Source organism: Rhinoderma darwinii, chromosome 1, assembly GCF_050947455.1.
Source record: "Rhinoderma darwinii isolate aRhiDar2 chromosome 1, aRhiDar2.hap1, whole genome shotgun sequence".
In the NCBI taxonomy this organism is placed as follows: domain Eukaryota; kingdom Metazoa; phylum Chordata; class Amphibia; order Anura; family Rhinodermatidae; genus Rhinoderma; species Rhinoderma darwinii.
The window spans coordinates 621,631,789-621,655,677 of record NC_134687.1 but is presented as its reverse complement, the minus strand read 5'-3'; the positions used below and the strand labels follow the sequence as shown (position 1 = coordinate 621,655,677).

Below are 23,889 nucleotides of genomic sequence, written 5' to 3'. Positions count from 1 at the left end.
ATAGGATTAGATACAGTGGCTGAGCAGACAGTATCACACATGATAGGATTAGATACAGTGGCTCAGAAGGCAGTATCACACATGATAGGATTAGATACACAGCTCAGCAGACAGTATCACACATGATAGGATTAGATACAGTGGCCCAGCAGACAGTATCACACATGATAGGATTAGATACAGTGGCTCAGCAGACAGTATCACACATGATAGGATTAGATACAGTGGCTCAGCAGACAGTACCACACATGATAGGATTAGATACAGTGGCTCAGCAGACAGTATCACACATGATAGGATTAGATACAGTGGCTCAGCAGACAGTATCACACATGATAGGATTAGATACAGTGGCTCAGCAGACAGTATCACACATGATAGGATTAGATACAGTGGCTCAGCAGACAGTATCACACATGATCGGATTAGATATAGGGCCCAGCAGACAGTATCATACATGATTGGATTAGATACACAGCTCAGCAGACTGTATCACACATGATAGGATTAGATACAGGGCCCAGCTCGCTGACATTGCGTCTCCAGCGCTGGACCCAGGATAGGTAAGAATAATAATTTTGCTTCTTTATGTGTTACTGATTATTTTTGTGTGTTTGTGTTTTTTTTACATGTTCGGTTATTGGACTTCGGATTCGAGGACTTCAATGACGGCGTTTTTTTAATTCTCAATAAAATGGTTAATGAGGGTTGTGTTTTTTTATTTCAATAAAATATTTTTTCTATGTGCTTGTATCTTTTTAAACTTTATTATCACCGCCTTAGTAATGGCCGCTGGCTGATTGACAACCTCCATTACTAAGGCGAGGCTTAATGTTAGCCGGTGCAGAGGCTACACTAACCCCCATTATTACCCCGGTACCCACCGCCACCAGGGGTACTGGGAAGAGCCGGGTACAAACCAGTACCCGACCATCTGTAGTGACGGGCAGGCACCGGGGTGGCCGCAGGCTGTTAGTATTAGGCTGGAAAAGGCCAAAAACAGTGGCCCTTCCCACCCTTGTAATGCTGCCTGCTGCTGCTGTGTTGTATCTGGCTGGTTATGAAAATTGGGGGGGACCCGACATCGTTCTTTCCAATTATTTTTTATTTATTTTTAAATGACGTGGGGTCCCCCCCATTTTCATAACCAGCCAGATACAATAAAGCAGCAGCAGCCTAGCATTACCAGGGTGGGAAGGGCCACTGTTTTTGGCCTTTCCCCTCCTGATAATACCAGCCTGCGGCCACCCCAGTGGCCGACCATCACTACAGATGGTCATGTACTGGATCGTACCCGGCTCTTCCCAGCACCCCTGGTGGCAGTGGGTACCGGGGTAATAAAGGGGGTTAGTGTTAGCCTCTGCATCCGCTAACACTAAGCCCCGCCTTAGCAATGGATGCTGTCAATCAGCCGGCGGCCATTACTAAGGCGGTAGTAATATAGTTTAAAAAAAAACACAAAGACATAGAAAAAATATTTTATTGAAATAAAAAAAAACCCACACAGCCCTCATTAACCATTTTATTAATAAAAAAAAAGCTGTCATCGAAGTAGTCCTGGAATCCGACGTAGTCCAACGACCGAACCTGTAAGAAAACACAAAAAATGATTAGTAACACGTGTTAGGGTATGTGCACACACACTAATTACGTCCGTAATTGACGGACGTATTTCGGCCGCAAGTACCGGACCGAACACAGTGCAGGGAGCCGGGCTCCTAGCATCATAGTTATGTACGACGCTAGGAGTCCCTGCCTCTCCAGGGAACTACTGACCCGTACTGAAAACAGGTTTACAGTATGGGACAGTTGTCCTGCAGCAGGCAGGGACTCCTAGCATCGTACATAAGTACGACGCTAGGAGCCCGGCTCCCTGCACTGTGTTCGGTCCGGTACTTGCGGCCGAAATACGTCCGTCAATTACGGACGTAATTAGTGTCTGTGCACATACCCTAAGGCTTAGATACAGGGCCCATGTGTGATACTGTCTGTGGGACCCTGTATCTAAGCCTACCACAAGGTAGGCTTAGATACAGGGTCCAGCAGACAGTAATCTTATACAGTATAAGATTACTGTGTGCTGGGGCCCTGTATCTAAACCTACAGTGTGGTAGGCTTAGATACAGGGCCCAGCAGACAGGATCACGCATGGGCCATGTATCTAAGCCTACCATGTGATTGGCTTAGATACAGGGCCCAGCAGACAGGATCACACAATCTGTGATCCTGTCTCATGGGCCCCCTAAGCCTGCTACATCGTAGGCTTAGGGGTTGTGCAGTCCCTAAACATTGATGGCCTATCCACAGGATAGGCCATCAATAGCTGATGTGTCTCTCGGGACCCGCCAATCAGCTGTTTTGAAGGGGCCGCAGCACTCGTACGAGAGCTGCTTCCCCTTCATTTCACTACTCGCCCACACTGTGAATCGCCGACACGGATTCACAGTGTGACCGGAATGAAGTGACAGGAATGAAGGGGAGCAGCTCTCGTACGAGTGCTGCGGCCCCTTCAAAACAGCTGATTGGCGGGTCCCGGGAGTCAGACCCCGCCAGTCAGGGCTAATCTTACCTTCCTCTTCGGCCGCGGCGGGAGTTCTGCAGTCTCGATGCTGTGCGCGGCGGCATAGCGCTGTGACGTCATGCGCTGCGCACAGCGCAGGACGTCAGGACCTCCGCTGCGATCCGGAACCAGGAAGGTAAGTAAAGTATGTTACTATAGTAACAGGGGCCCGCGGCCCGAGTTACTATAGTAACTTTTTATTGATGTGGTGCGGGGGGCCGTGGGCCCCCCTGGCTTCGGGGCCCGGTCGCAATTGCGACCGCTGCGACCCCTATAGCTACGCCAGTGTATGTTATGTTACCAAAACCTATTCCGAAAATACTATCTTCTTTGTATAATAAAATAATATCTCTCCAACATCCTGAAGTGCCATTATATCTGAGACAGTGGGAAGTAGAGTTAGACACCACCTTTTCAGATGCAGATCTTAAAGCTTTAGGGAAAAACGCACATGATTTCTCACGTTGCATTAAAATGCAAGAGAGCTCCTTTAAACGAATTGCTAGATGGTATAGGACCCCTGAAATATTATATAGATTAAATCTTACAGAAAATGATCTTTGTTGGAGATGTCACGCAAATACAGGGTCCTTGTCTCATATCTGGTGGACGTGTACCAAAATTCGAAAGTTTTGGTCAGAAGTAGAAGGGTGCCTGAGGGACATTGGATTGCTTTCTTCCACATTGTCAATCACAGAGGTGTTGTTATCTTTGCCTTCTCAGACATATCTCCCCTCTAAAACTAATTTGGTAACATATTTGTTGAGCGTCGCACGAGCTTTAATTCCTCTCCATTGGCTAGACGGTAAACCCCCGGGACTACAAGATTGGCTGGATAAGGTTCAAGATATATATAGATTGGAAGAAATCTTTTCTTTTTCTTCTTCTGTATAGGGGTATTGAGGGCTTACCTAAGTTGTTGATTCGACGTCTAGTATCTAAATGAATATATACCTACGTACTTATTATTATATATGATGTATCATGAAATGTTTCTTTTTCATTGTTTTATTTATTCTATTACTTATTCTTATTTTTATGTCCATGTTGTCATTATTAATTCGCTGTACTGGATAGATCTCCCGATAAGGTAGACTTGTACATGTAATATCTTTTGAAAAATAAATAAATAAAGAATTAAAAAAAAAAAAAAAGTTCTACAATTTTCTGACATACACTTGATATACATAATTTATCATCATTTTCAAGATTTCTGCTTACAGTCAGTGAATGGGAACAGACTTGTTTACATCCAGAGGCCGGAAACACTTATAGACCCAATACTGCTCATAGCTGAGGGTTTGCTACAATTATATCCAGTCTGTACAATCCCCTAAACTGCCTGGTCTCCAGATTGATACATTTACCTGCGCTGATATATTGTGGCAATCTTTTAGGACAGGATAAGGATTTGTGCTGCTGGACTGTCAAGACTGGACACAAATGTAACAAACCCACAGCTGTGAGAAGTATTAGGTCTGTTTTCAGAGTATGGATGTACAAAAAGATGATAAATATTACAAAGGGTGGCCAGATCCAGAAAAATAGTGAGAAGTGGCTTGATCTTAAAGAAAACAATACGACATGTCAGGCGGATTATGAGATTTCAAAACAGCTTAGATTAGGTGAGAAGAGCGTCTCTTATCTCCTGTCAAAAAGCTTGAATAACATAGACATCTGTGAATGCTGATAATAAGCAAAACTACAATAAACGTACGCGCCTGCTACACGTAAAATCAACTTTGCAGGAATTTTGTTACTCGAAACGGTGGAAAACGACGGAAAAGGATTCCTCCATGAATGTAATAAATAAACACAAAAATACAAGGATTTGTGTGATCGCCGGATTATTCTACACACTCTTTAAATCCTCGACAGAGCATTAAGCAAACAAATCAACACCATTAAGGATTTGTATTGGTAGCGCAGGAGGAGTGCACTGAGGCTGAGCAGAAGCGGCACTCTGGAGGGTCACAAACTACAGCCATGAATCAGAAGATGAACACTTCACGGCTGTTCGCTGTACACAACGCTCCATGTTCTCTGTGTCTCAAAGGAGCTGGCTATTTACAACCCTACTTGGGCTGGAGACTGCACAGTGTTTCAGCATACACAGATGTAGCAGAGCTAAGTGTCACTATGCGCAAAGGTTTAACAGCCGAAAAGGTAGATTTAGAAGGACACAAACTAGCGTGACAGACGCCCACTGAAGGCGTCTTATGGCAGATGATCTGCTGTGTTCAATTTTTTCCGGTCGTTGTCGGGTGCAATCACTGGAAATACTTGTGTCAAACAACAGATCAGCGTCCTATCAATAAAAGTCCAGACCAAATCACAGATCAAGGTGTAGATCTATATGCAATCTGTCGTTTTCATTTACGTTATATCCATTCATCTTCCAAAACCCGGGTGTATAGATGGGTAAGGAGGGAGGGTCTGATGGGGCATATCTGGCAAGTTCTTGGATAAAAAAACAAAAGATACAGGAGAAGCAATGGACACGTCACTACTGCGGATACTGGTAGCGGAGGTAATGGCCACTATATTAAAGCTCTAACGCTAATGAAAAGCGGTCTATAAATGAAAAAAAATAAATAAATGGTCTTGTCAGAATCCTTTACTAAAGTAGGTAGGTAGGAGAGTAGGGGTTCTGACAAAGGTGCCTCATGTTGCGAACATCATCTATCTGCTTTATTGACAGTCTACTCTCTCTGCTCTCCCCCTCCTCTTAGAGAAGCATACTATTAGAGAGAACAGCAGGGAGAGGAGGAGGTTATACAAAGCAAGCCATCAGAATGTAGAGCGGGAGGAGAGCTCTCATGGAAGAGTCTGCAGTATCAGTGTCTGCACAGTTGAGAGCAGATCATACAGGGACTGTTTTAGTAGGAGATAGCAGTATAGGAATAAGGCTGTGCTGATACAGGAGAGCTAGAGAAGGTAGCAGCATCCTGGATACACAAAAAACTCACATCCAGCATGTTTTACTGGGAGGAAACGTCCACAGGAGCCAAGTTTGAGACTAGGAGATGGTTACAAACTGCATATCAGGGTGGCTGAAAATTAATAAAGGAATGAAAATTGCAGCCTAAACACAAAGCATTTTTTTAAGGTAAATACTAACATTTAAAAAATTATTTTTATTCCTTTTAAAAGGTGTTTATAGCCTTTAATGGTCAAAAAAAATGCCATAGATTATTACAGTCTCCATGAAGTAATGGAGTACAGCCTCTCCCCCCAGCGACCAGGGAGCTGCATACAGAGCCTTATCTGTGTGTATAGTATTACAAAGCCTTCAGAAATACAATAGAGCTGTCCTCAGTCATTGACGAATATGAACACCTTTGAATGTTATTTTATATTGATTAAACCAATGTATTTCTGATTCTGAGCACTTTTTTAATTAAATGTTATTTTTTCAACTTTTTACGATACAGTATCCTACAGCTTCTATGTATACATGTATAAAAAGTTTAAATTATATATATTTTAATAAAATCTAATCAATTCAAAAAATTCTTAAAATAAAAAATTACATTGATTTAATTAAAAAAAAAAAAAAAATTCAAAAGGCTTCCATAGCCTTTAAATCCCCCACTATCGAATGACAACAGAATGACTCTGTTGACTCTATCCCAGTCTACAGAGCAAATCTGAAAAGTGAGCTGCAGAAAAAAGTGTCACCTATTGAGTGTATTCTAGTGGCCAGTGTGAGAACTGCAATATGAAAGGATTTTTTTTATATGAATAAGACAAAAAATAAATAAACCTGTACCAAAAAACGCATTTAAAGATTGTCGTTTTCTGATGACACTTTCCCTTTAGAAGGGGCTTTCCCATAGTTTATGCCAACACATTCCGCAGCGCTGTGCCCCTGAGGTGAGTTGTCCTCATCCAGCCAGACTCTATAAAAAAAAATGGCCACACATGGGCATGGCTTTATCCATTCAAGACTATATGAGTTACGGAAAGAGCAGATCCCACTCGAGGAAAGTAGAAAGCCCTTCCTGTGTGAATGAGAATAAGAGCATCAAACTATTATATTTCACATATCCGCCCATTCATCTCAACTACAACACGAGAAGAAATGTAGAAAGTCAATAACATTTTTAGAATTGACAATTCCCGGCAATATATATCAGCAGTATATTATCTTCCATTCCGAATTATAATCTATATGACGGAAGCTAGCTTCCTACCTCGGGAGAAATATCTGGGTTCAGTGAGAACAGCTGGTTGATCTGAGTATCTAGTTACAGGCTGCGGAGTGTCAGTGGAGTCATATATTACATGCACTACAGATGGAATACACCCCTCTCCCCATTTCATCACTCGCTAGCATCGCTGGTTTCTATCACCCACTCCTGTACAGGAACTTGCTAGCTCAGTGCCATAGAGAATTGACTTCCGCTATCTACCAGAGTGTAGGAGGAATCTAGCATATAAGCAGGTATTCCCAAGAGCGGAAATGGGCCAATGGGTCACAAGAACACATATTCCTAGTGCAAGGATCAATTATTGTGACCGTTCCTGAAATTTTACCCACAGATTTTTTTTTTTTAAATCACAGTGCATGATGCAAGACGGCTGAAGAAACGACTTCAATAAACCTGCCCGCACACGATTCCTGAACCCTGGCTTGGCACGCTTTCATCAATGGCACCAACTGTTCTAGTAACATAGAAATATTGATTCTCGTTCAAGACTAGAGATCAACTAATCAGACAGTGGAGGCTGAAATACAAAGTCACAAGAAGAAATGTGCCTGTGAAATGCGACTAGTCACTAATATTTTACGAAACAACGACGGGCATTTGTTCATCAGAAAAGCACACACATATATGCACGCTCACTACATTCATGCACTAATACACACACTCAGCACGCAAAATCATTACATACAAGCATGCACACTCACTATATATATTTAGGCATGCTCACTTATGCATAATCACTACATACACACACACACACACACACACACGTGCATTCACTACATGTAGCCATGCACACACACAACATACATGCGCACATACTTATCATTGCATACCGGCACACATATATATGCACTCTCACTACATTCATGTGCTAATACACAAACTCGGCATGGATACTCATTGCATACATACGCGCACATATACGCATTCACTAGCATGCACGCACACTTACTACACACATGCGCACATACATACCGGCGCACACATATATGTGCACTCACTATATTCATGCACTGATACACACACGCGCTCATTACATTCCGGCATGCACACTCGCTATATACAGGCATGCTCACTTATGCACACTCACTACATTCATGCACTAATACACACGCACACTCATTACATACCGTCATGCACACTCGCTATATAAAGGCATGTTCACTTACGCATGCTCGCCACACACACACACACACACACGCGAATTCACTACATGCAAGCATGCGTGTACACACACTTATTAAACACATGCGCACACACATATACAGTATGCACATGCACTACATACAGTCAAACATACAAGCGTACACAGAAATCAAATATATATTTGCATAAATTTGAATAAACATATTTAAACTCACTCACACAAATAATGGCCCATGACTCTGTCCTAAACGAGGAGAGCAGGGGTAAAGTGTGCGTAGCGGGCAGCACAGTAAAAGGGGGCACCAGGAGAGTATGGGGCAGCTTCTGCGCAGAGATAGGGGGGCGGAATAGAAGAACCGCGTTTCAAATGCCAGTCTTAAATGAATTTACGCAGGCGGATAAGCGCCAAATTTATTAAGAGGTGCAAACTAGGAGTGAAGAGGTCTGCACGCTATAGATAACTGGAGTCTAGAGGTCTCTTCTCTGTTTTCAGGAGTATCCTAGACATTCTGAGTGACTAGGCAAATATGTGTACAACCTTTGGTAAATGTGGGCACTATAAATGTCAAGTAAGGCGATGCAACAAATTTATACCGATGCTGCAATTAATAAAGCAATTTATGCTCCAAAATTAATACATGTTCTCTCTAAATGTGTATGTTTTTCTACTTTTCAGAGCTGCAGTTTGTTCTCTGGAGCTGCTCTTCATTCTTGAATACTAACATTGGAATTTGCTACCATTGTCAGACATTATGGAGGGCACAGAGTGCTACTTTTGGTGACTTACTCACCCATCAGGCTACAAGTATCCACAGACTATATGTCGATATTGCCTAATGCTACAGTCATAATTATGCCTCTATGCCCACTTGGATAGGTACTCAAGGGGAAGGTATCCTTACAGTGAGGTCAGGATGCGGACAGGACAGCCCACACACATCTTGGGTGCAAACAATGCAAGCACCACCTCTTAGGGAAGAATTAAAGTAGATATACTGTAAATACTTTCGTGAGACATATTGTAAAATAAAGACTATAGGATTTTACTAGTGCTCCCTTTAACATGTAACTTCATTTGAGCAAAATTGTAGAAGACTTAAAGGGGTTTTCTCATGAAATATAGGATTGCTGGGGGGTCTACCACTGGGTTCCCCCAGTGATTACTAGAATGGAAGTCCTGAGTCCCCTGTTCCTCCACACCACATGACAGTGACAAAGAAGTTTGAATGGAGCGACGGTCGGGCATGCCCTATTCTAGTGATTGGTGGGGGCCCCCACCCCAGTGATCATACATTTATCACCCCACCAATGTATAGATGGCAAATGTGTTTAGTAGGAAAATCCCTTTAATTGTCCTTATTTCAATTTGTATGGTTTATTCTACAATAATGCTGATTTAATACCTTTTTTTTTTTCTGGCAAGTAGAAAGACAAGTTTGAAGCGGACTCTCCAAGCAAACCATAAATAAATGGTAATCAGCAGAAGCGGAGGAGGAAAATAGATTTGTAGGTCTGGTCAAAAGCCAAGTTTGTCTTAACAGTCTAGTTATAGTTTGTGTCAGGATTCTATATATACACTCACACACTAGTGAAGGTTCGAGCCACCGTGACAGGTTCAGCAATACATTGCTTCCCTCTATTGGGACCAGCGGCTAAAGACAAGGTAGAGACACCTCTCTTTGGTGCGTCTAGGTCCCACAGCCCAAATTACGGTAAATTTGGAACATTTGTCATATCCTTTGGCAGTGTAATAGAAGTGTTTCACTACATTAAATCTCTGCTTTATTTAATGTAGTACGATGCATTGTGAGTGACAAAGAGAGTGTTTAGGGATTAAAGAGGGAGGCCATTGCCCCTTCTAGGATTTTCTCATAAATGAAGCAAAAACAAAGACCGGCATATCGCTTGTTTTCAGGGTAATGAAGTAACTATTTGGATAATAGAAAATAACGTTACTATGCCAATGATTCTGCGGTCAGGGCTTCTTGTGATGGTTATTACTAGATGCGGTAGAATACCTATCAAGACAATGGTTTTCCACTATGCTTTACTTGCAGCCGCGCTATTGTGGTTACAATAAGACAGAATTATCAGACCGGAAAACAAGGCTTTACAATTGATCCGCATGGAACTGCAGTATAAGGAGACATTGGCCATGAAACAGGCTGCACGGTTGAAGATCGGGGTGTGATCGCAGTGTCAAGCTGGCTGCATCGCAGCACTGAAAGTGAATGTGGGCGCGTTACGAAATGCAGGTTAACGCGTGGCTAGAAATTGAAACTTGAAGGATTCCTTTTGATTGTCGTGTCGTGGCAACCTGTGGGTTGAAACACAGCCACAAGCACTTTTATTAAAGTGATGCAGGCAGCGAAACACAACAATCTTTGGCCATATAGCCAAAGTCACGCAGGACTAAAAGAGACAGGGAAGCTGCATACGTAGTCTTATCTGTGTGTATAGTGTGACCAACCTGCCTTATCCCAGTCTCTAGCAGTGCAATTCAGCGGTCATGAAAACCTATCCTCTAATGATAATAAGATGACTCTGCTCATTCTGTCCAAGTCTATAAAGCAAAGTTGACAAGTGAGCTGCAGAAAACAAGAAGCAGCAGCCTATTTGATCTGCTCAAGTGGCCAGTGTGAGAACTGTAAAATTTGCTTTCTTAAGAATATAGTAATAAAAAAATGACACCATAAAAACCTGCTTTAAATACTATATAGTTTTCCTTAAATATTTTGCATAAAATAAATGTCATTTTCGGATGATATATCCCATTAATAAATTAAGTTGTGGGGGGCGTGGCTTGGCGATGGCGTTGTGAGGACGCTTGCGCTCGGAGCTCCGGACCCGCACCACTCTCTGCACACTACCTCGGGCTTCTCTTACCTGCTTCAGCGTCGGGATGACCAAAGGGCGACACCGCAAGTCGCAGTCGGTCACTCCAGGTCCCTCCTAGATGGATCGCTACCTCCGATCCGGCCGCGACGGGTCTTCTCCGCGGCCCTCCTCCATTCCAGCCGTAGGCCGCAGTCGATCCCCGAAATCGTGTGGGGACTCTCCGCCCACCGACACCATAGTCCCGGCTGGATCCTCCAGAGAACTGCAGGACTGCTCCTCTGATGCTCCGTCCCCCTCCCCCAGAGGCATCCACCTTAGCCCGGGCAGGAACATGCCGCCGGGCACTAAAAGGCGCGGCAGATAAGGCGCCACTCTCCTCCGCTGTCCCCATGCACTATTACACAGAGGACATGTCATCCCTGAGCCAGGGCACACCAGCCATACTAAGGGGCCCACTCACCTCCTCCGCTGACCGGGGGGGACCCCCACCTAACTTCATATACTGCCCCCCCTTCCATGGAATGGACCCTGGCAGAGTTATGGGAGATGGTGAGGGCACTGCCCACGAAATCAGATTTAGATGCTCGCCTCGCCCTACTGGAAGAGAAACATGACCGGGCCATAGGGGTGGTGTCCCAAGATTTACGATCTTTAACCGCACGGGTAGACGCTTTGGAGCGCCAGAACTCTGTTCACACAACGGACATCTCGGTTCTCTCTCAGTCTATGGACACCCAAGCTACCCAAATGAGGGACTTCTCCCTGCACCTGGACGACGTGGAGAACAGTGGGAGGCGGAACAACCTAAAGCTGAGGGGCATTTCAGAATCTGTGCCGCCCGAGGAGCTATATGATGTTGTCACCCATATCTTTATCAAGCTCATGGACAGACCACGCGACTCGGCCATTGAAATGGACAGGGTGCATCGCTTAGCAGGCCCACGGAACAGGGAAAGGAACCGTCCGCGAGATGTCATCTGCAGGGTGCACTTTTACAAACAAAAAGAGGACATTGAACGGCGAGCATGGGAGCGGGGGGCCATTCCTTTCCAGGGTGCGGAGGTGACCATCTTGCCGGATGTCTCTAGGCTGACCCTACATATGCGCAGGGTGATACGCCCTTTGCTGGAGGCTACCAAAGAAGCGGGCGCTTTCTATAGATGGGGCCATCCCTTCCGCGTCATTCTCTGCTGACAGGGGCAATCCTTTGCTGTTCGCTCACCGGACGATTTGGAAGCAGCCTTCCGTTTCCTAGAGATCTCCCCAGTGCGCCTCCCAGACTGGACGGAGCCGCCGCTCCTCCCCAGGGGGGGGATCTGTACACGGACTCTGTGCGCCCTTCTCTGACTCATCCTAGAGACGGTCTTCGCGAGCAACAGGCATATGGACGGCGCTCGTCCCGAAGAAACTGATCGGCCCGGGGCCAGAACGCTAGCGTGTCTCTGTATCCATGAGGGTGTCAGTGGGGGTCTGTTTGTTATGAGTGTCTAACCCCCCTTCCTTTTCTCCTCAGGTTTCTTCTCAGGCTTTTGCGGGAGGGACTGTTGTCAGGCCGAAGGGGAATTTAGGTGGGCCAGGGGGTCCTGTTTGTGAGGTCCGGGGGATTGTCTCAGGGACCCTTTTCCCCCCTCACACTGCGCTGCGGTGGGAGGTCAGGAACCTACATACACCCGTTACAGTTAGCCGGTTGAGTCCAGGGTTCCGGTCTGCTCTCTTTTGGGCTTATACTACCTCAGTCCCAATTAGTGGCGAGTCTCAGGGGGATCACCTCTTCACACCGCTGTCCTTCTACATTCCCCACTAGTTTTCCGCGCTGTTGTGACGTGTTCAGGGGGTGTTTTCTCCCGGGTCCGACATAATACGCGAAGTATTGTTTAGGGGTTTTGTACTCCGCTGTTAGTGGGACGCTAGTGTCCCTCTTCTTGGCCCTCCCCCCTCTCTACGGGGGTAGCCATCTCTTTTCTCTGCCTTTCTCCCCCTTTTTATTTTCCTACTGTGGCTCCACATGTCTAACATTACGGTTGTTTCGCTGATTGCACAGGGCCTGAACGTTCCAGAGAAGAGATCCTCCATCCTCCGTCTTCTATGGAAAAAGAAAGCGCATGTGGCGTTTCTCCAGGAAACTCACTTCCGGGCGGACAGCGTTCCACGGTTGATGGACTCACTATACAGAGGGGTATCACAGTACCTCACCGGACTCCAAGACCAAGGGGGTCTCTATCTTGATCTCTCGTTCTCTTCCGTGGGGACTCGTACAGATGGAGCGGGACGGTATATCTTCGTGAAGGGTAGGTTGGCTAACACACTGTTCACATTGGCCACATGCTATCTCCCTAACACTGGTCAGGTCGCCTTTTTTTGAAGGGGTCTTGACGGAATTGGATGGTTTTTTGGAAGGCACTCTCATACTAGGGGGGGGGGGGATCTGAACCTTACATTGGACCCGACTATAAACTCCTCACGGGGACACTCGTCATTACCCAGGTCGGCACACTGCCGGGTGCGTCGGTTGCTACATGAACACCAACTGATAGACGCGTGGCGGCTTATGCACCCAACGACAAAAGACTACACCTGCTTTTCGGCCCCCCACAACACATACACCAGACTAGACTACTTCTTCCTGCGCCACTCCCATCTCTCCAACCTCTCCTCAGTCTCTATTAATAACATAACCTTCTCTGACCACGCCCTCATTACACTCTCTCTCTCTGTCTGTCTCCCTGCAGCCCACCCTCACTCCTGGCAGTGGTGGTTAAACGATTCGCTCCTGCAGGACCCGACGGTAATTTCAGAAATACACAGGGACCTACGGGAGTATTTTGCTACGAATGTATCTCCAGATGTAAGTCCGCTTAGTGTTTGGGAGGCACATAAGTGCGTGATCCGGGGCTCCTTCATCCAGATCGGATCTAAACTTAAAAGGGAGCGGACGGCTCACTTGAGTGACCTGTTATCTCGTATACACTTCCTCGAGCAGTCCCATAAGGCTTCCCTGGACCGGGTGGTAGGGGTGGAGCTGGGGCAGTTGCGTGTTCAGGTCTGTTCTCTTTGTCTTGCTAAGGCTAGGGCCTCCTTAGTAAAGTGTAGACGACATTTCTACGAATTCAGTAACAAACCAGGCAGGACTTTGGCACGGGCATTGCGGAAAACTAGGTCACGTAGCCATGTTCCCCAGGTACAGGTTCCTGGAGCTGGGGGTTTGCACCGCCCCAGGACATCTCGGAAGCCTTCCGGGCGTACTACCACTCACTCTACAATCTCCCGCGGACCTCTCCTACCGTAGATGGGGGAACTAGACGGGAGTAGATGGGGGCATATCTCCGCTCCTCGGGGATGAAAAGTATCCCGCAGGAAGCTCTAGCGGCTTTGGAAGAGCCGATTTCACCAGAGGAGTGGTCCTGGGCCCTGAAGGACTCTCCGGTGGTGAAGGCGCAGGGCCCGGACGGTCTCCCCATTCAGTACTACAAGGTCTTCTCATTTCCTGCAGGTCTATAACTCTCTCACAGACGGGTGCTCTCTCCCTCAGGATGCCTTGCGGGCCTACATTACGGTTATACCAAAGGAAGGAAAGGACCCCATCAGCTGCCAAAATTACCGCCCCATTTCACTGCTTAATGTAGATCTCAAGCTGTTCGCAAAGATCTTGGCCCATAGGCTTACCCCCCTTCTCCACAGTGTGATCCACTATGACCAGGTGGGCTTCATGCCCCTTAGGGCAGCTAGGGATAACACCACTAGGGCAATTAATCCGATTTATCACGCGACTGCCTCGTCTCTGCCCACGCTACTGCTGTCCACGGACGCGGAGAAGGCCTTTGACAGGGTAGACTGGGACTTCATGTCGGCCACTTTGCGGCACATCGGGCTGGGTTCCCACATGATGAAATGGATTTCGAGCCTCTACTCATCTCCTTCTGCCAGGGTTAAGGTTAACGGTACCTTATCTTCTCCGCTCTCTATCTCTAATGGTACGCGGCAGGGATGTCCCCTGTCTTCCTTGATTTTTATTTTGTGCCTGGAGCCCTTCCTCTGTCGGGTTCGCTCTAACCCAGATATAGCGGGTGTATCAGTGGGTGGAAGATCTCATAAAGTGGCTGCGTATGCGGACGACCTTCTGTTCTTCCTCACTGCGCCCAGGATCTCCTTGCCCAACCTCATGGCGAAGATGAGTGAATACTCTAAACTGTCAAATTTCAAAATTAACTATCAGAAGTCTAAGGCTCTCAACATATCGCTGCCGCAGTCCCTAGTGGAGGACCTGTTGGGGTCCTTCTCCTTTAAGTGGGCCAGAGACTCGCTTCAATACTTGGGGGTCCAGCTCTCCAGGGATCTCTCTCGCCTTTATGCAGTTAACTATCCTCCTCTCCAACGTGTAAAGAGCGATTTGGATTCCTGGACGAAGGGCACCTTCACGTGGTTCGGTAGATGTGCAATCTTCAAAATGAACATTCTCCCACGGATACTGTACTTCTTCCAGGCCCTACCGATCCATATTCTCCCCACTTTCTTCCGAGCCTTGTTGTCCTTACTCCACCGCTTCATTTGGGTGGGGAAACCAGCCCGTATAGCCCGCTCCACGCTTTTTCGCTCTAAGAGTGAAGGGGGCGTGGGGCTCCCTGACTTTATCTCCTACCACCAGGCCTCACACTTGGCGCGCATCCTGGACTGGTTCCGCCACACGGAAGTCAAACAATGGGTGTCGATGGAACAGTCTTCTATGGCTGTCCCCCTGCAGGCCCTGCCTTGGCTGGGCAGGGATACCCCTCTGCCAGCAAGGACACACCCGACGATAGGGCCCTCACTGGCAGTTGCGTCAAAGGTCTTTCCCCGGAAAGAGATCTCCCCTTCTCCGTCCCCCCTGTTTCCAGTCTTGGGTAACCCGGTGTTTCCTCCAGGGCGGGAGGGGGGTCCATTTAGGAGCTGGTTGCAGGCAGGCAGGGGCCCCGCCTCTCATTAGCTGCACGGGGAGTCATGGATGACTGGCCCGCAACTGACGTCTTTGACAGACCCTCCCCCCCTCACTCCCTGGCACGTCACTCAGCTGAGACACTTCCTGGTGTCCTTGCCTAACCCTGCGGAACATGCTCAGGTCAAAACTCTGTTTGAACTCCTCTGCGTGGGCACTGGCTCGATGCGACACACACTATCCAGACTATACTCCCTACTGATCTCCCCATATACCCTCTCCACACCCACATATTTGCTACGGTGGGAAAGGGACTTGGGAATCACACTCTCGGCGGAACAACAAGATAGGGTATACACAATGACACATAAATCGTCCATGGCCAGCAGGTATCAGGAAGCGGGATTTAAAATTTTAACGCGCTGGTATAGGGTGCCTTCCAGATTACATGCCATGATTCCGGTGGTCTCCCCGCTGTGTTGGAGATGTGGTGACCAGGTGGGAACGATATTACATGTCTTTTGGGAGTGCCCGAGGCTGACTGCCTTTTGGTCAGAAGTGTGGCGTATCACCTCCATATTCACGGACTTCCCACTCCCGTGCACACCGGCTTTCTTCTTGCTCCATCTGTGCGAGGTCCCGTTGTTCTCATATCATCGCTCTGTGGTCATCTGGTGAATGCTGCCAGGGCCTGCATACCAGCGCTGTGGAGACAATCTTGTGCGCCGTCGCTCAGCATGTGGTTCGATAAGATACAGGAGATCATGAGGATGGAGGATCTCACGGCATCCATGAGAGGTACTCACGCCAAGTTCATCAAGACTTGGTATCATTGGGTCAGGTTTCAATCATCTTTGGAATTCAGGAACATCGTAGCCTCTTGATTTGTACTTTCTGCATGACATATAACAACGGAACTCGTCCCTTCCTTTCCCTCCTCTGTCGTTCCTCTTTTCTCCTTTCCTTTTTCATACCTCCTTCTAAGATATGTTTCACTGTGGGCCTTAGTGCATGTCTGCAGGTTCGGGATGCATGGGGTGAGCCCCAATTATTGTTTGACAATACTCTGTTTGTACACCTACCATACAGGATGACCACATATGCCGGCTTGCGTACCGAAGTACCATATGGTTGCATATTCTTTTGCCATTAACGTGTCATGTTTGTAAAATTGATAAATAAAAGAATTTATAAAAAAATAAATGAAGTTGTTCCAACTTGACCGATTTTCTTAAAATTGAACAATACTTTAAAAAAAACAATAAAAAAAAACAAAACTGTTCTTCACGGCAATTTACACTTTTGTTGCTACCATTTCTTACTTATATAGTGCCAACATATTCCGAAGCAAAAAATGCAAAGTATGTACGAAACGGCAACATTGTAAACTAAAAAACCACCAACATTTTCTCAGACAAAGAACAGATTAACAAATAAATTGAATAAGAATGATAAACTGCATGCGGATACCATTATACAACAATCCCAGCAAGACAGAACATTTCTTAAAAATTACCTTACTCGCCCATTGAACTGATAACACATGAAGAGACATTTGTTTAAATATTTATCCCCTGGTCACTGCACCTCACATTGTAATGGTAACAATGAACAAGAGAAACTAGCTGGTAGCTGAAGTTCTATCCACATAAATTGGCTGGGATTTTAGGATGCATATACAGAGTAAGCTACCGGTGGTCCTGTTATCTCTTAAACACCTTAACATGAACAATTTTGTTTAGAATTGCTTAAATACTAAGGTAATACTAAGCTTCAATAATATATCACAGCTCCCTTCATGTGGTAGAATCTAAAACAGAATATAAAAGTAACTGTAGATGGGAGCTTTTCAGCGCCTTCCTGACACTGTGCAGATGGCTGCTACAAACTCTTAGCTTGACAAGGATGTATTTAATTGACGGGATGAACATATGGGTTAAATAAATAATAGGTAATATATGTGTGGGGTTGTATAATTTACAGTTTGTCTAATTTTTCCTAACATCGCAGAAAAAAAAAAAACGTGATTTTACTGTGTGAATAAGCTCTTAGATTTTCGGACGACCGGTTGATGGATTTGCAAATAACTAATCATTTTTATCAGTCTTGATGTTGGTCAGTAAGTCTTGGTAAGGTGTAGCCAATGCTTTTAGAAATTTGCTGCAGGAATGGCTTAGGCCTAGTTCAGATCACGTTACGGTAAATGGCCTACTTTGACGTATACGCTAACTGTAGGAGGTGACGGCTGCCTAACGGTTGCATCATTCCCCACAGACTATAATGGTATACGTTAAAAAGGAAAATGTTATAAACTCTCTTGACGCTTTTCATGACTTATAAGCTGAATGCATACCAACATAGTCTTTGGGTGATGGATGCCACTCTTAGGCATCCGTTTAAAGCATACGATACCAATAGACTAATATGGTATTAGTTTAAAGTCATGAACAGCTATTAATAAGCTCATTAGATATACTTGAAATGGAGGTTGTGACCTAAGCCATACCTCACCCGTAGACTCCAATGTTAAAAACAAAGTGTATACCGTGCAGTGCATGTCTATTTGCAGGATTCTGCGGGACGGAAAAGCATAGTCTACTATACTATCCCATTCAGAAGTCAGAGTTTCAGCTGCGGATTTATGCTGTCGTTACCCATCGGGCTGCCGTTACCCCTCTGTCAGCTGATGGGCTTCCCTCTGTCAAGCTCCTTAGATGCCGAAGTCACTATTGACTGCAATATTTAACCGGTTAAACCTCTAATTTCGGCCGTTACAGTGGGGCTCCCGCTGTTTATCGCACGGGCACTGCTACTGTGCGATCTACCTTTAGTAATTGTACGTCAAGGTGCCTTTAGTCAAGGCAATCCATGACATACATTTATGTAAATGTGTGACAAGGAGTTAAACTGTGTTTCTAAATATATAAAATTCTGTCTGCCTACAGCCATCACCAGGGGGAGCTCACTACATACACATTTATACAGCTTTCATTGTGCCGAGTGATAAGCTGCCCCTAGTGGTGGGTACAAGTGACTAGAATTTCATCAATTAACCCTACAAAAATAAAGTATGCCATTCATTTAGCACAGAATTTTGGACAAACTCATTAAAAAAATAACTAAAGTGGTACATGGTCTCAAAGGGATTTTCCAGGACTGTAATATTGATGGCCTGTCCTTAGAATAGACTATCTTTAACTGATCGGTGGGGGTCCAACTACTTTCATCCCCACTGACTGAAGGGACTTTCATTGTTTACCTGGGCACAGCGCCGTATATTTGGTTGTGACTATCTAGTACTGAAGCTTGAATGGGACTAAGCTACTGTGAGCTGCAATACCAGACACAACCACTACAATATGTATGGCACGGTTTCTGATTAAAATAAAGGGAACCTTCACCAATTAGGATAGTATAGGCCATCAACATCATAGTCTCGGAAAAACCCTTTAAATATGGCAGTAATATTTTATAGGTTCTACACCGTTCAGACATAACATTAGAACCACTGAGAGGTGCAGTGAATAACATTGATGATCTGGTTACAATGGCACCTGACAAGGGGGGGATATTAGGCAGAAAATTACCAGTCAGTTCTTGAAGTTGATGTTCGAAGCTGGAAAAATGGTCAAGCGTAAGAATCTGAGCGACTGTGACAAGAGCTAAATTGTGATGTGTAGACGACTGGGTCAGAACACGTCCAAAACGGCCGGTCTTGTGGGGTGTTCCTGGTATGTAGTGGTTAGTACTTACCAAAACTGGTCCAAGGAAGGACAACTGATGAACCAGCGACAGGGTGATGGGCGCACAAGTCTTATTGATGCGCGTGAAGAGCAAAGGCTAGCCAGTCTGGTCTGATCCCACAGAAGAGCTACTGTAGTACAAAGCGCTGAAAAATTTACCTCTGGCTATGATAGAAAGTTGTCAGAACACACAGAGCATCGCAGATTGATGTATATTGTGCCACGTAGCTGGACTGGTCAGCGAAAGCGCCTACAATGGGCGCTCGAGTATCAGAACTGAAGCATGGAGCAATGGAAGAAGGCACCTGGTCTGATGAATCACGTTTTCTTTTACATCATGAGGACGGCCAGGTGCGCGTGCGTCGCTTACCTGGGGAAGAGATGGCACAGGATGCATTATGGGAAGAAGACAAGCCGGCGGAGGCAGTGTGATGCTCCAGGCAATTTACTGCTGGGTCTTCGGCTCATGGCATCGATGTGGATGTGACATGCACCACCTATCTAAACATTGCTGCGGATAAGTACACCCCTTCATGGTATCGGTATCCCCTAATGTCAGTGCCCTCTTTCAGAAGGATAATGCCCCCGCCACACTGCAAACATTGTTCAGGAATGGTGAGAACCATGAGAAAGAGATCAAGTGTCAAACAAATTCCCCAGATCTCAATACGTTCCAAGGAGGCCGCACCTCACAACTTACAGGATCTGCTGGTAACGTCTTGGTGCCAGATATAACAGAAACCTTCAGAGATCTTGTGCCTCGACGGGTCAGAGCAGTTTTGGTGGCACGAGGGCGACCTACACAATATTAGGCGGGTGGTTGTAATGTTACGGCTGATCGGTGTATAATCATGCTGATAATACACATGGCAGATTTGAACATTAACCTGATGAAAATGAATGGAAAGTTCACTGACGCACGTTGGTCTTCTATATGCGATGATTATGTACAGCTAAAGAAAAAACCTCAGCACTATATACAACTAGATGAGCCAGAGAACGAAACGCAGCCTCTGCCCGGGGCAATGAGGAATCCCAGACATATACAACACCCCCATCATGCCCGCTCTGCACTCACACAATATTGTGACACTAATAGCTTTTATGACACATTCATCTTCGATTTTATTGCAGTTTGACCACATAAACTCAACAGGCGTATAATATACCAGAGAGTATTAAATCACAGGATATTGGGTCAGATCTTTAAGGCTATGGGTAGAAGAGAGAAGACGACGACTAATTTAACAACAAACTACAGTTCCTTTAATCCAACACCGGATAACCCAGAAAATGTCAGAACCCGGCACAGAAATACGAAACTAGGAGAGTGAGCGGAGACGACCAATAAGGAAAATCAGCTATCATTTTATCCTCTTACCAGTAAACTTTCTAGACTTTCGAAACATTATCCGTCCGATAATCCAGAAAGCCTGAAAATTCAGCACCTACAACGTCCAAGTGCTGACAGATTAAAGACATTTTACTGGAATATTTTAACAGTGTTGAATCAAAATCTGTTTGGCCTTTTGCGGCCCTACAATGCTTAAAGTGGATTTGCAGGATTTTTTACAAAGAAAATACTATTTGTTAAAAAAAAAAATTCTTTCCACATTCGGCGAGCGATAACGTTTCTATTTATTCATCGATTGTGCGGTGTGAGGGCTTATTTTTTGCGTCACGAGCTGTGGTTTTTATTGGTACACATGCGACTTTTTAATCACTTTTTATTAAATTTTTAACCGCTAAGGTAACCAAAAAAAACAGCGATTCTGGCGTTTTATATTTTTTTCTTTTTATGGTGTTCATCGTATAATGTTATGTTGTAATAGTTTGGCCTTTTACGGACGCAATTTTATTGATTTTTTTGCCAATTTTATTTTTTACATTACTTCAAAGCAAAAATGGGAAAAGGTTTTTTTTTTAACTTTTAATTTTTTGTAATTTTTTTTTACACTACTAAAAACAAACTTTTTTTTTTACACACTTTCTTAGTCCCCCTAGGGGACTTGAAACAGCGTTAATTAGATCGTTGATACAATACATTGCAATATTAATGTATTGACATATATATTCCTTTTTACAGGATTCTGTTAAGCCACAGACAGGGCTTAACAGAGGGGAGGTGAAGGCAGACCTGGCGGCCCTCAACAGGGTCTCTGGGCTGCCATGATAACCATTGGCACCCCACGATCGCAACATAGGGGGCTGACGAGCTGTCGGAGGGGGCCACCCCCCTTTATAATGCCTCAGATGCTGCGGTCGCAATTGACCGCAGCATTTAAGGGTTTTAGAGGCCAGGAACAGCTTGATCGCTGTTCCTGGCAGTTACCGCCGGTTGTCAGCTGTAATACACCCGCAGCTCAGCGCTTGAGCCCGCTCCATACTTCTCCCCCTGAACCATGACATGCACTTACGTCATGGTGCGTGAAGGGGATAAACGGTGTTCTCCGCTTTTTTACAATCCCTATATGTTAGAAGGGCCCTTTACAATAAGCTGATCGCAAAGTCTCCCCCTGCTGGACCCCCCAGTAAACAACTGTAATCTGTGGGGAAACCTGGCAGTAAGTGTTCAGTTTCCCTGCAGCACCCCCACAGGGGAAATGTAGCATTGCACAGTGTCCATTCATATCAATGTGTTGTCTGTGTAATGCAGGACAGGACAGATCCTCCAGAGCAAGAGATGCTCCTTATAACTGCTCCCCCCTCTACCCAAGAGAAGACGTTCCTGAACAGAGGACCCCCTGTATTAACTCAGAATTCCCTAAAAGCCTGTATGAACATGGATTTTCTAAAGCGGACAACCCATTTATTGAGGCTGAGCTGCAGTACTGAAGACTGTCACACTCAGACCTGGATGATACGGTTACGAGTATTGCAGTTAAGGACCCTCTAGTGAGAACTACGTCACCAATTCTGCCGTTTGATGATCCGATCATACATTGATAGACATTAGTATGGAGATCAGGAGATGACGGAGCTGAAACTTGAAAGGATACTGTACTCTTCTAAGCACTCGGCCCCTTCAATCTAGTGATCGTGGGAGTTTCAGTTCATGGACCTCCACCAAAGTAAAAAGTGTGACTGTCAGAATATGACATTTCAAAAGACCTTTTTAAACCAGCTGAAAAGGGGTTCTCCGGGATTATTTGTTTTATATTTAGCCATTTTACCTCTAAAGAATAAGAGTGCTTTGCAATAGTATATTTGTTAAACCCCCTCCCTCTGGCACACACTGAACTGTTACCATTGCAAGTATGGGGTGGGGTCCCATGTATGCACTACGACAACGTTTACATACAGCAATGCTCAGTTCAATAGGTGCAAAGAAAAAAAAGCTGAATCCTGGAGAACCCTTTTAGGTGGTAAGAACTGTAGAAACTGTGCCTGTTTGATCACGTCATAAACCCAATTTTCTGAAGTTCATCAGTGTAAAAACAAAGTTGCAATCATTAGCTGATACAAATATTGCAAGTACAGGTGTGGAGGGGGGGGGGGGGGTCACATGTATGGACTTGACCGCTACTGCAAGGTTTACATGCAATAATAAAAATACCTCTTTGGTTTTTTTTTTAAGCTTCGAATATTGCCCTGATGAACACCACCAATATAGAATGTTTGGGGGAAAAAGAAAAAAAAAAAAAAAAGGGGGACGGGAAAGGGGGGAAAACGTGAGGAAAGAAGGGCCAGAAGCGTGGGATCAAAGGATCTCTGGATAGGTTGTGTGGACCGGATTAGAAAGGTATGGTTTACCTAGCAGAGATGGGGTGAATGGTCCCTCATTGAGAATACCCTATTGTGTTTACAAATCCCATTTAACATATGCCACAAGGTTAATGGTCAAATGGGAGTAGAGAGGGAAAGATGCGCTTGAGACCTTCACTGGGTTGTGTCCTGTATGAGCTTCACTGACATGCCATTAGGTAAATAGCTGCATTACCCAGTGTTGTGAGGCTGCTCTTATGTATGAGCAACAGGTCTGTTGGTCAGTTACCGGTGATATATACTATTCGGTGCACTTTCTTTTGGCAACATGAAACATTAAACAGTGAAAACAGACTTCCAGTCTGTCATTTAACCACAAGAAAAGGATAGTTTTGAGTGCGCTTTATTATGTTGCCAGTAGCCTTATTATTATCGAAAATCTGGCAGCAAAAAAACACAGGTTGGTAAAAAGCAGTACTCGTCATGCGCCGTTGAAGTGCCGTGGATCGCGGTGCTGATATTCAGCTGTAAATTTACATTGTTTGATACTTCAGTAAGAGCGGCATCCAGCAACGCCACTGAAGCTACATTCTAGCCTGGCAATCGCTCCCACCGAATGTGTACAGCAGACAACTGAAACAGCAATTCCACTGTTCTGTCTGCTAGTCACACGCTGTTCGAGCGCTGTGAATAGTTATGCTGATATTCAGCTGTAGAATTGCTACCGCTCAATAATGAGTGAGAGCGGCATCAAGCAACGCCACTGGGAGGCTG

At 45.3% G+C, this 23,889-nt stretch overlaps 1 protein-coding gene across 4 annotated transcripts in view; it reads right to left on the bottom strand.

The window, feature by feature from the left end:
• Window positions 1-23,889, bottom strand: part of WDR70 (WD repeat domain 70) — a 291,197-nt gene that overhangs the window by 113,449 nt on the left and 153,859 nt on the right. The gene's annotated exons all lie outside the window — the stretch shown is intronic.